Here is a 12,391-nt window from a genome sequence, read left to right on the forward strand (position 1 = left end):
TTGATTCTGTGGTGCAGTGGCACACAGTCTATGTATGGGAAACACTGAACATTACTAATACTGATAATTGCATACGTTGCTTCATGATCAATCAGGTTTGTATGTTGAAACATAGGTTAACTTATCACAAGAGTCACAGGACTCCGTTACTGATTGGCTGTGGTGGGTATTATCTGGCCGCCCTTGCGACTGCTTTTCATAGACACTGCATGACATGCCGTGCAACATAACAGAGACCAAACTTATCGATGATGAAATTCGTTGACTTTGTGTAATTGATTTTAATCTATTATTTCAAGTTGTTGCAGCCCTAATTCAATTTTCAGTCTATTTATGAAAATTACTTATGAAAAGTATTGTATTTGTTATTGATTGTGAATGTTGGGTATCACTGTCTGTAACTGGACACTAACATGAATGTGTATTTTCCAAGCTAGCATGTGTTTGCTGAACCCAGTGAGGGGTGAAAGTTCCAAGAGTACTCCAGCCAAATGCAAGCATCTACAGTGTGAGTGATCCCTCGGAAGTAAAGTTTTATGTTAATTTCTGTTACATTTTACTAGAGGTCGATCGACATGGGTTTTTCTATGGGCGATGCAGATCTTTAGAAATTAGGGCAGTCAGTGGCTAATATAGGAAGCTGATTGGTTTTTTTAAGTTATTCTATAAATCCATTATAGTCTAATATATTATGAATAAAAAAACACAGATGATTGAGGGATTTTGGGGAATTGCTTATAGTAGCCTAAGGTAGAGTTTAGATTCTCTGTATGAGAATCAGACTAGGTCGGGACGATATTTCCCACCACTACCCTCGGACCGGGCTCTTAATAATGTCTGTTAATTTTTTTAGTTTTTTTCAAATGTTAATTCTTATTTTATTAGCATACTTATAATTGGGTGGGGAGAAAGCTTTGTGATAATCAGAAATGTTATATAATGTTGCTGTCGGCAGAAACCTCGTATGTCCAAAATGGTAATTTTTTCAGCAATAAAAAAAACCTATATTTTAAAAAATTAAATGTGTGTCATCGAAGTTAGTATTGTGTCTTTATATATGGGGATATATTCGTAGATATCGTTATTATTAATATTTAAGCACAATCAAACTCAAATGGATTTATGAGGTTTCTGACCAGCGAATATGGAGATCAAAGTAGAGGTCTGCATTTTGCGGCGTGCTCGTTGGACCTTCAGGTCCCTTACAGCTGGTGGTTTTTATATAGTTGTGGGCAGTCAAAGGAAGAGAGAATGCACTTTAGTTTTAAGTTTTTTTTGTTTACACAGAGTGATTGTCACTGACTTTATAAGCCTTACCATGTCTAACTCCCTGTCTAAACATGTAGACAGCATGTCTCAGACAGAAATGCTTTAAATTCGGCGTCTGGGGGTCTGGGGCTCATGCTGGGCCCAATCTAAACTCTCATAATAGTATTTTATATAAGGTATAATAGTAGTAATAGTACAAGGCTCAAAACATTTTAAGCATCTTCCCAAAACTATCCTGAAACATGTTTAATAGGGATGATACAAGTATAAATGATGGTGTAATGTTTTAAATTAATTTTATGGAGTTAAACTAAAGTCTAACTTCTAAGATCTTTGTAACCATATATCGTTTTAACGGCCTAATTTAGCTTTGTGTTTACGGAAGTTGTCAAAGGGACCCTAACACAGGTAAATTTGCCATGTGTTCTTCTCTGCCTACCCGATCTCCTAGCCGCAAACACTGGTCGTCCAAATTAAAATCAATGCTGTCAAAACATCTGGGACCATATTTCAGTCCTTCACAATAAAATTACATGCTTTAACAGCTCAAAAATATACCGTAAAGTCTTGATTTCCATTTTTAATGTAAGCCACCCTCTGTAAGCCACCCTCTGGGCGTTGCAACAATGTTTTGACAGCTTTCTCTCATTAAAGTCACTTTCGTTTACTAATCTGACATGCAAATGCCCATGTACAAATATGAAATTTCACTTGTAGAAGTGTGTTAATTAATTCTACTCTCACTTCTGTGGAGCTCACACAGTAAAAGCACCACAAAAAGCCTGGAAACTGCGGCAGACCGGATCCGTCCAAACAGGGATTAAACCAGTGGACGGCGTCCGACTGGTGACACATTTACGTCAGTAAACAAGAGTATAATCAAGCCCTAAAGTTACATGTGCGAGCCATCTGAATAGGAATCAGAGGATGAAGCAGAAGCGCTATCGGATGAAAATCATTCATCTCAGCCGGTCACTGAATGGTGAGTTACTAAATGCTCTGCTTTCATATTTCTCCTGAGTACCGTTAGAATAGTTAGCATACACATGCAACGTAAGCTTATTAAGGTCAGATACCCCCATTTGATCTCAAAGCTCTCAGAACTATGAATGCAATGTTAAATGAATGGCTGCACAGTGTTAGCTAGTTCCATAATAATATTTTACCATTAATCATTTTTGAGTTTATCGCAAAGTAACTTTGTCATAGTGGTGGGGCAGAGGGTCCTCGAGGTCCGCTAGCTTGCTCGGAACAAAGCAGATGCTTTGTCATATGTGGAAATGGTCATTAACAGGTGCATATAGTGAAGTCAGAAAACACTGGATCTCGAGTCACACACTGTGTTAAAATGTCCATTTAGCGATTTCTATGCAAAACTCTTTTAACAGACAGAATATCAGCCGCCATTCAGGACTTTAACTGTTAAGGCTGCGGTCTAAACATAAACTCCGGCCAGTCCGGGGCTGTTAGAGCACAGCTATACAATTAGCACCACATCAACTCACGGTTATCCAGATAACATGACAGTGACTTGTCCGTAGTGAAATCAAAAGCCTCCACGGCCATCAGGTCCCTTTTGTGCAGGTGCATGTTATGAAGGGGGGCTTGCACTTGGCTGTGTAAAGTCTGAGTCATAGCGGGGGAGGGGTGTGACTGTGTACCTGTCTAACATTCAGGTCGATGCCAGCAGTGTGGGGGGGATGGTATCCTTGTTGTTACCACATGAATGAGCGTGCTTCTAAATCAAAACTTTTTGTATCATTGCAACTTAAGAGTTTAATCTTATCTAGTGCCTGTCTGTTAACTTTAAAATATTGATAGAAAATTCCAGAATCAGGTAGGAATTCTGCTTTCTACTTCAAACACAAGAGAAAAATGTGTCTGTCAACAAGGGGCTCGGACCCGCGACGGTATTTCTATACGTGTGTGTGTTGCGTCCCAGTCTCTGTGGCGCAATTGGTTAGCGCGTTCGGCTGTTAACTGAAAGGTTGGTGGTTCAAGCCCACCCAGGGACGAGTATCTGTTTTTCCCATTTGAGATATACTTTGTTTTAATTCCCTAATGTCTGATGGGTGAAGAGGAGAGGAACATATAGGAGTATATATGGTTCGAGACCACTCAAGGATGGGTACTTGTAATGGTCAAACAACATAGTCATCCTGTATGTGGCTGGGGTATCAGAGAAACTCAGGAGGATCTTCAACAAACAATGCATCCCTGTGTATTTCAAACCCAGTAAGACACTCAGACAGAGAGGAGTATCCAAGGACAAAACACCACACACCCACAAAAGCAATCTGGTTTATGCTTTCCAATGCACTGAGGAATGCAAAGATCTTTACATTGGAGAAACAAAACAACCAACACAGGAGAGCTAACTCCTCAGGCCTGGAATCTGCTGTCCTCTTACATCTCAGAAAGCAGGCATTTCCGGCTTCTCAGGATGTAGTGTCATCTGGCATCAGATTCTGGTTGCCAAGAAGGAGGGGAAAGATCTCCAGATGGTGTTCCTGGATCTTTCGAATGCCTTTGGCTCAGTCCCTCACAACCTCCTGTGGACAGCCTTTGACCACTTCAGAGTCCCCTCAGCTCTTACAATCCTGGTCAAGGCCTACTTCCAGGATATCCAGCTCTGCGTGACAACATCAGAGTACACCACAGCGTGGCAACATCTGCAATTGGGAATCATGGCCGGCTGCACCATCTCCCCGCTGGCCTTCACCTTAGCCATGGAGGTCATCATACGGGCCTCTCGATGGGTGGTTGACGGACAGCAAAATGGATCTGGGCTGAGGCTGCCGCCAGTCATAGCCTATATGGATGAACTCACGGCATTGACCACGACCAAGGCTTGCACAGTACGGCTGCTAGGAAAACTCCAGGACAACATCGAGTTGGCTCGCATGAAGATCAAGCGGAGCAAGTCCAGGAGCATCTCCATTGTCAAGAGGAAACTGTCAGACCACCGCTTCCACATTGGCGAGAAACCCATTCCAACTGTCTCCGAGAAACCTGTGAAGAGCCTAGGTCGCTGGTATGATGCGTCCCTCAGAGACAACGAGCAGGTGGAGCAGCTCAGGAAGGAGTTAGCCAGTGGTCTGGAGAACATCGACAGAACCCTGCTTCTGGGCAAGCTGAAGCTCGGGTGCATGCAGTTTGGACTACTCCCACGTCTGCTGTGGCCACTAACCCTCTATGAAGTTCCAATCTCAAAGGTGGAAAACCTGGAGAGACTGGTTAACTCATATGCAAGGAAATGGCTTGGCCATCCCAGGTGGCCACCGTAAGGAAGTGGACCCCGTTCGCTGCAACTGAGCAGGCAGAGGCAGCACTCAGGCACAGGGACATCGTGGGCCGAGTTCAGGAAGGGAGGAGTAGTCTTGGTCTCGTGGCCAGCACACCGGCCTAGAGTAAGGCCAATCCGGCTGAGAGACGCATGCTGGTTGTCCAGGAGGTACGGCGGGAAGAGGAAGCAGGAAGGCGCGCACAAGCTGTGATGCAGGCAAAGCAAGGGCAGTGGATGGCATGGGAAGGAGTAGAAAAGAGGAAGATCTCCTGGAAAGATCTGTGTGAGACGGAGACATTCAGGGCAACCTCTACCATCAGGGCTGCCTATGATGTATTGCCCCCTCCTGCAAACCTAAGCCAATGGTATGGCGAAGACCTCACGTTCCCCCTATGTCCAAGTCCGGCAACACTGCGGCACATCTTGGTGGGATACAGTACCAGCCTCGACGAGGGCCGTTACACCTGGCGCCTCACTTCAGTGGAGCTCACACAGTAAAAGCACCACAAAAAGACTAGAAACTGCGGCAGACCGGATCCGTCCGGACAGGGATTAAACCAGTGGACGGCATCCGACTGGTGATACAGTTACGTTAGTTAACAGCAGCGTAATCGAGCCCTAACGTTACATGTTTGAGCGATCTGATTAGGAATCCGAGGATGAAGCAGAAACCCTAGCGGATGTAAATCATTCATCTCAGCCGGTCACTGAATGGTGAGTTACTAAATGCTCTGCTTTCATATTTCTCCTGAGTACCGTTCGAATAGTTAGAAATAGAAATGGTCATTAACGGGTGCATATAGTGAAGTCAGTAACTCATTGACAAGTTTAACCATATATTGTACTTACAGTAGCTGTGGAGAGGAACCAGATGATGCCAACTGGCAGAAAACGTGTGCCATCAGGTGGTCACACCGGTGTGACTCTCATCTCTCCCCCTCAGTGACTTACATTATATATTTGCTATTATTTATACATTATGCTTGATTTACTTTTTGTTTCATACCATACTACATTCTACACTAGACTTACTGTATTATTACTGTATATATAAAATTATACTTTAATATATACATACTATACTGCCGACCGCCCCCCTGCCGCTCTACGGCAGTGCATCACGGCAGTAAGTCGGGGGACTGCTCTTGTTAACTGTAGACACCAGTGGGCAGCAGTATGCTTGAAATCTACTGACAGGATTGAAGGAAAATACACCCTCCGACCACAAAGTGGGGTGCAATGACAGAGTGGCGCTGTCCTTATTTCTGCATGTTGACTCCACAGGAACCAAGCAGCTGAAGAAGTAACATGACAGACAGCTACAGTCAGCTGAAAACAATACCCGAAAGCGGAGATAACCGTGTCTTGTCATGTTTCTGGTGAATGAAACTCACAGGACTTCATCAATGGTAAGACGGCACATGACTGTCCTGTTGTCTGTCAATTTCATTTTTTTTTTTTAAATCAGTCTGTTTGTCTAGCTAAATGGGCACACAAAAAACTCTTTCTGTCTCATCTCCAGCCTTTTTACGCAAACCACAAAGAAATAATCTCCAACTATTTAAGCCCGTTATTGAACAGTTCTCCACATCCATTACGCAATAAACACACGATCAAAAGAACACTTTCCATCCCCCGCCTTGCAAAAATACTACGGTGTGATGTTAAACTGCATGAATAGATACTGTACAAAAGTGAGAGCAGCGGCACCATGCACTTATTTTAAGCTACAGGCAGGTCACTCTGGACGAATGTCCAGAGTTGAGAATGTCTGTGTGGGCATGCATCAGCGAAAGGTGTGTGAGTCTTTTCTGGGTCATGGTGCTGCATACCCGTGTCTTCAAAAGACACACAATCCAAAATGCGTTTCAGTGCCACATTTCTTCCTCTTCTGTCATTAGACAATGTGCATTTACTAGTCTGCTGCTGCTATGGATGTTTGCTGATGGAACGAGCAGGGAACCTCTTTACTCAGCGTCCAGTAGCCTGCCTGACGTTGACAACGGAACTTCTGTGAACCTGTGTTGATTAGGCCTCAAAATAATTCAATTCAAATCCAAAATACACCTAATAGCCTACATGTGTCGAAATCGTTTTACCAAAATATTGATAGGAAATTTATAAATTGTGGGAATATTTTTAATGAATTTTTAATTCGGGAGAACTGTTGGTGAGAGGGAGGACTATATTGATTTTCAATCAAGATTCCAGCGCAGCTGCAGACAATTTCAGCGAGGCGGCCACCTCAAAATATATAATAAAGGAAAAACCCTGTAAAATAATGTCCACTATGAAATTAAGACTCTGTAATGTGTAACTATACTGTAAAAGTGTGGCAGGAAATTTAATGAAGTGCTGTGATTCATTCCTGGAATGTTTTCATCTTGTTTCTCCCATTACTCGTTTGTACCATATCTCTGTACTCTGGACTGAATCTGGACTGCTCACATTTGCCACCTGGTGTGCACTGCAGCTACTGCAGCCACTGAAACTAACACCTGAATAAATCATGACTGACCCTCTTTAAAGTGTAATTCCAGCGCAAAATCATCCCATAGTCTTCTTTAGCATTTACATACATCAAATAAGCCAAGACAGTTTTTTTTCGTGTATGAAGTATTTACAGAGAAAACTGGTAGACTGATTAGCTCGGGGCATTGCGGTGAAGGCATCAAAACATCTTTTTTAACCACTAATACTGCTCAAAATAACACCAAACCTCTGCATTAGCATGAGAAGAGTCCCTACACAGAAAACAAGCATCCGCCCTGCGAAGGGAATATTTTACTGGCTCGTTGAAGAGCAGCCTATGTAAAAAAGTAATTCCTGGCCGTAGTGGCTGATGTTTACTACTGTACTCTCTCGCATCTCCGTGCAACACAGTCTGTCAAATAATGGCGTGCTTGGAGACTTGCAACAAAGCTCCGCTCCACTCTTTTTGTGCATTAACATCTCGGCGCACTGGCACGCTCTACAACCCTCTACAACCCTCAGGCATGTCATGTGCTTTGCATCACTCTATTCTGGCTCAAAATAATAATAATACTAATTAATAAAACCTGTCTTGGTTTCAGCTTTTCAATGCCCAAATAATGTCCAAGTTTTCCAAAATCAGCTAAAAATAAAAATAATTCATCCAAATGAATCCAGTGCGCTCAGTAGATAATGCAGGAACTGACTCCAAAGAGGAACAAAGATGCAAAAAGACAGAGAGACAAACACACACGCAACCTAACATGCCGCCATCTTGGATGATCTTTGAGTTGTTGGGATATTAAACCTGACCATGTAAGTACTGTATATAAACTAAAGAACTCCACTAAGGATCCATCTGTATCATTCAATCATACCGTACATTATCATTAAGGATTTTTTTAAACACATGAATATGTTATTATTTGAACTTTTTTGCATCACTGACAACATTCCCACTGGATTATTAACTAAGAGAAAGCTAAGATGCTTACATGTTTTCATTCACTGTTCAAATTAGTCTTTTGGTATGTCTATGCAAATCGATCCTCTTCTTTTGGAACAAAGGAAGAGGGAGTTTCTTCGTCTTTAGACTCTTAGTCTTTTCTATTGTACTTTCTTTTATTTTGTAACATCGATCTAGTTTATTTTTGTCTTAATTGTAACTAAGTAAGTAAGTAACTTTCTTTGATTAATAACATTTTATTAATCAGTCAAACATCGTTTTAAGTTAATGCTCATGTCTTTGAGAACATGCTTATTTTTATTCCGGCCAGAGGAATTAAGCTTTAGTTAAATCCAGTCTTTAGTCTAGTTACCCTTTAAGGTTATATCAAAATCCAGTATTCACCAGGAGCTTGAAAGTGACCAACTGACTCTCTCATTAACCTAATTCAAAGCTGGCGAAGCTGAAGAATCTAGAAAGACTCTTTTTGGCGTAAAGCTAAAGATTTAGGGTTCCCAAAGAAAGTGACCCTTGACGCGGAATATCTCTTGCCACGGTGTGTTCCCTATCACATGCCGCCCTGTTGGACAGCCCATCAACTCCTTGGCCTCTGATGAATCCTCTGACGACCTGGTTCTGCCAGCCCTGCACCTCGGGAGAGACCCGGTGTTCTTCCCGTCTGGAAACTACTCTGGAGCTGTGAATACACCTCCTTCCTCTTCCTCTTGAGATGACGTTGTTGGTACTTTAATGAGCGGCTATTTAATATTAAACTTTACTTTCCCGCTTTTACCATGCCCATTCATTTTCTGTTATTCGCATGTGTGCCATTTCATGTTATAATCTATAATGTATTTTGTAGTAAAACCCCCAAAACCCCGAGCTGTTGTCTGTGAGCTTTCATTCTGTTTTGAAAAGTTTTGAGGTCACTGTTTTACGAGAACAAAAGTTTTCGGATTAAGATTGAAGGAAATGAATTGATAAAATCAACTGATACATTTAATTTATAAGAGAAAATGATAGAAAGTATTCTTTTAATTCTTACAGGTGACTAGGTTTTCTTCGGGCTTAGTCCACATTACCCGTCTGTACGGTGGTGGTGCCCCTTTTTAACAAGGAATAATTAAGTAGCCTAATTAATACCTAATAAGGTGATTAATTAATTTATTAGAATACGTGTAGTTCTCTCTTCTCTTATAGAGGAATACAACTGAAAAAAGTATAGTAGACTACAGAGTATACTTCACCCCCTCAAGATTCTTCCTTTTAGATTGACTTTGGTAATCCGCTTGAATGGACTTTACAATGAGAGGAGCTGGTACAGAGGTCAGTAGGTAAGTCTTTAAAATACTCTTTTATAAACTCCGGGTTCGCTAAGTATGTTGTTGGTTCTTTCTTTCTTTTACTGTGAAGGGACTTATTGCTACTGCAGAGGTTTGGTGTTATTCTGAGCAATATTATTGGCTAAAAAACCTGTTTATGTTTATGCATTCACCGCAGTGTCCTTGGGGGAGGGTGACTGTGGCTCAGTGGAAGAGTGTATCGTCCTCCACTCGAGAGATTGGCGGTTTGATCCACACCTCCCCCGGTCAACTTGTCAAAGTGTCCTTGGGCAAGAACCCAAAATTGCTTGTGTAAATGTGGTGTGAATGGTTAGATTAGATGGTATGTAGATGTCCACTGCAATCAGTGTGAATGGGTGAATGTGACAAACACTGTGAAAGCGCCTTGAGCAGTCAGTCCATTTACCATTTAACATCCTGGGCTAATCAGTGTTAGCCACGTCTGGCTGTTAGCATTTCTCCATTAATAGTTGATCAACAAAAAAATTGTCTTGATGTTTTTTTATGTAAAATAGTGCAGATAAAGACCATGGGAGGATTTTTTGCCAGAATTACACTTTCATGTAAGATCACTGTCATGCGTATGTTCCTGGGCTCACACACATTGTCAGACAGAAACACAGGCATGAAATTGTGAATCACTGTAACCCCCATACCCTCCCACACCCACATCTATTTTTTCTGTCTTTTCATTAATGTGTTAGTTACATCCTTCTGCCAGTCTGCTGTTTCTCTATGTGTTGGAAATCATATAGTAAATTGAGATATAAAAAAAACAACTAACATGGCGGCATATTTGCATTCAGGGATGGAATGATGCCACATATGATCAATAGCCATTGTTTTAACTCACTTTTTGATTGTTAGTAACTTAACAGGCATGATACTAACTTCACTTATTCGCCGGATTTGTTTTTTGCTTTCTCGTCTCACAGGTCTGCTGATCGTGGTGGTGCCTGATGCCATGGTCCTGCTTGACACTTCCTGCTACTATTACTGTTATTATTAATAAATATTTTTGAATTACCTATTAAATAGCATTATATTCACTTCCATAATAATATTGTTACTCCTATTTTTAGTAATATTACAGCTATTATTGCTAATATTCATATCATTCTATCATATTCACCCCCATAATTATTCTTATTCATATTTCTATCACCTTAACTGCCATTTTTACCACTATTGATATCATTCTAGTATATTAACTGCCGTAACTTATTAGTCATATTCACATTCTTATAGATATTTTTACAGCCAATTGCAATTCTGTGGTTTCTTGCATCCCTGAGACAGTCTTTGTGTCTTTCTGTGTCCACCTGCTTGTCTGTTGACATTTTTGACCTCAAGTGACTTAAGAGAGTAGTACATTTTAAATCTGATGCTACACAAAAACTTATAATGCATCAAAGTCAATATTTTGAATAATCTTTGACATATCAAAGACTGAAAATAAATCCCCTAGCCACCCAACATTTGTTATATTGAAAATAACTAGGTTTTTGTGTGTTTTTCCATTAAAAAAAATACTGGCATTGTGAAATCAAACTGGCATTTAAAGGGTTTAAATCCTGATAATTATTCAATATTTGATAGTTTTGATGGATCAAAAGATTTAACCCAAAGAATCAAAAAAAAAATGTAACTATACAATTTTTATAGTAGTTTTTGGAAGTGGACATTTTTGTCCTTAATGACTCAAGAGGGTAGTACGTTTTCAAATCTGATGCTAAACAAAAACTAATGATGCATCAAAGTCAATATTTTGGCTCAAAGATGGAAACCAAAAAGGAGGCCACACACATACATCAAACCAAGCAAAGGCGAAACTGGTGGTGCTGCTCCTGCAGCAGGCCTGAGTCAGGGAGTGAGCTCCCAGCTGGCAGGCTTCTTATGCCTTCTAGAGGTCCCACATAAAGAAAGTGTGGTTAGTCAATCAAGGCTCTCCATACCTGCCAGTAAAGCAGTAGAGAAAAAGACTGGCATCAACCAAGACTGATTTAAAAAGAAAATCTCCCAGCCACCCAACATTTGTGTTATGGAATTTAACTCAAATTTTGTGTTTTCCATAAGCAAGAACAGTTATCTAGTAATTAAACTGGCATTTAAAGGGTTAAATCCCCAAAATGATTGGATGTTTGGTAGTTTTAAACAGGGCTGAAGTTTTTCAAAAGAGATGTATGCAGAAAAACATAGATTTTATAGCATACTTCGGAAAGTGGACATTTTTGTCCTTAGTGACTGAAGATGGTGGTAAATTAGTTTCATTGTGTTCTATCGATCTATTAGAAAAATTTAAATCTCAAAATTTGTCAAGAGAGAGACTGTTACAAAAAAAATTGCCATATGCCATACACAGCCAAAATGATGGCCAGATGAAGAGGAAGAATTTGCAAAAATGTCATGATGGTTAATGTCCAAAAACACGGAATCCCACCAAGCACAGTAAAAAAAAACATAGGAAAAGAACTAAAATGAAACAAAAACATCACTACAGGAGAAATTAACAATGAACAAAATGGGAAAAGGGTATATATCAAGACAGGACTAATCACCAAATGAGACAGTTGGAATGGGCAGGAAACAGAGAGTATATGGGGGATGATGTGGTTGCCAAGACAAGACCATATTTATTAGCTTCTCCCTTACCATCACTCAGACCTTAAAAAGTAATGTATGGAAATTAATGTATGGATGGCATCAATTGACCTCATCTTCCATTGTTGGGTGTGCAAGTGTCCACATATTCCTCAAGCATACAAATGTAAGGAAGGTGACTGAAGAAATGTCAGATAAGATAATTATTTAACCAATATTTATGATTGTAAATTTGAAGAAAGAAAATACTTGGGTCTACTTTTCCATCATTAATCCATAACACTAAGCCTGGTATCACACCTAATCATATGAGACAACATCATATTACAGTGAGTGATAAAGCTTATTCCCTCATCTCTGTCCCCACCCTTTTCTAAACGTAGGTTCCCCTCTCTCCTGTCTTGTCTCTTGTGTTCCCATCTCTTCCGACAGAATAAGCTGTAAAAAAGACCTGACAGACATCGGTTCTCACTC

Source organism: Echiichthys vipera (genome assembly GCF_963691815.1).
Source record: "Echiichthys vipera genome assembly, chromosome: 15".
NCBI classification, from domain to species: domain Eukaryota; kingdom Metazoa; phylum Chordata; class Actinopteri; order Perciformes; family Trachinidae; genus Echiichthys; species Echiichthys vipera.